The sequence below is a fragment of the Suncus etruscus genome, chromosome 12 (genome assembly GCF_024139225.1).
Source record: "Suncus etruscus isolate mSunEtr1 chromosome 12, mSunEtr1.pri.cur, whole genome shotgun sequence".
NCBI classification, from domain to species: domain Eukaryota; kingdom Metazoa; phylum Chordata; class Mammalia; order Eulipotyphla; family Soricidae; genus Suncus; species Suncus etruscus.
The window spans coordinates 2592515-2594150 of record NC_064859.1 but is presented as its reverse complement, the minus strand read 5'-3'; the positions used below and the strand labels follow the sequence as shown (position 1 = coordinate 2594150).

The following is a 1636-nucleotide window of genomic DNA, read 5'->3' as shown; positions in this document are numbered from 1 at the left end:
TGAGATGAACAAATATACAGATAAACAATATTCCATGAGGGTCCATTGTCAGACCCTGAAAATACTCAACTCTTGAATTTTTTCTTGTTATATCTATCTCTGGTAAAAAATAATTAGATATATTAGAATTGCAGATTCCAATGCCTAAATGAAGCAAATAAAATATTGAAAATAAATAAATAAAAATCATGCTGTTGACCTAAAAATATATCCTAGGGGATGGTGAAATTGTAAAAAGATTAAGACACGATCCTTGAAGAAAAATGGCTTGATTTCAGTCCCTGGCCACATGTTTCACCAAGCATCACCAAGTATAGTCCTGGAAAACCTGAAACACCCCCAGACATAGATCTGGAGGTCTACCATCGCCACTGATGTTATCTGAATAATCCCTGGTCCTGTAGGACTCAAATAGCATGACATCTTACAACTCTTTCATTGAACCTCTGGTTTCTTGACCAATAATTTGCTGGGTGGGCACCCCAGCTCTCGAGCATTTCTTGGGAAGCACATTCTTATTCCCAATATACCTCTAAGTCTGAATATAACACCTAGTCACCAGATTAAAAGATAAATTTGCAGAAAGAATGCAGATTTACTTATAAACATTTTAGTTTAGCTGAAACCATGGTGGATTCAGTGTCTATACTCTTAGTTATTGTATGTTAACTCATCTCTGGTGCTCATGGGCTTTGGTTTGCAGCTACCATGTGTCACAAAGACCTTTCAAAACTGAGCCTATATTGGAATAACTGAAAAATGAACTATCATAGGAAAATATTAGTATTTATTTTTTGTTTTATAAATCCATAAATTTCTATTTAATACATTTTAACAGGTTTTCAAATAAAGGCATGTCTAAAAATTGCCACATGGGCAGATATTGATTATAGAATAAATATTTATACTTACCCTTTTTGAGCAAGAATTAGAGACTCTACTCAACACATTGCTTGACTTTCAAAAGACAATGCTTATTTATTTATTTATTTATTTATTTATTTATTTATTTATTTTTTGTCCCCTAATTTACAATACAGACCAGGCAAAGGGCCTGGGCTGAGGAGTATAGGGGGTGCATTTACTGTACCTTCTCTTTCTATACAGTCAGTGTAAAAAACAGGGCCTGTGGTAAGAACATTCCCATGACCAATATCCCAAGTGTCCTTCCTCCCCAACCCACACCGGCCTGTACTCTAGACAGGCTTTCAACTTTCCTCATTCAGTCATATTTTGTTATGATAGTTCTCAGTGTAATTATTTCTGTGACTGCACTAAACGACAATGCTTATTTAAGAATTTAAATTGTCATTGGTGGTGGGAATGTTGCACTGGTGGGAGTGTTCTGTTTATGACTGAAACCCAACTACAATCATGTACGTAATTATGGTGCTTAAATAAAGATTTAATTTTTTTCTTTCTAATACATATAAAGAATTTAAATTGTATGTGAGAATGGGAGATGTGAGTGGGGTTAAGTATTTTTCCTCAAATGCGAATTGTTCTTGCAATCTTTCTCTTGCGGATACAATAATTTTAAGTCTAAATAATTTGGACTGGATTATAGTAGAGAAGAGAAAACTGATAAAATAAGAGAGTGTGGTGTCTAGTTCATAAAGTTAAACAGTGATGTGAC

The 1636-nt window shown here is 34.2% G+C and overlaps 1 non-coding gene across 1 annotated transcript; it reads right to left on the bottom strand.

Moving 5' to 3' along the window:
- Positions 1–1015: 1015 nt before the first annotated feature.
- LOC126024866 (small nucleolar RNA SNORA51) lies at positions 1016–1142 on the bottom strand. Its single transcript, XR_007500964.1, has one exon. It is a non-coding gene; the product is annotated as a small nucleolar RNA SNORA51 (small nucleolar RNA).
- Between the last annotated feature and the right edge of the window lie 494 nt (positions 1143–1636).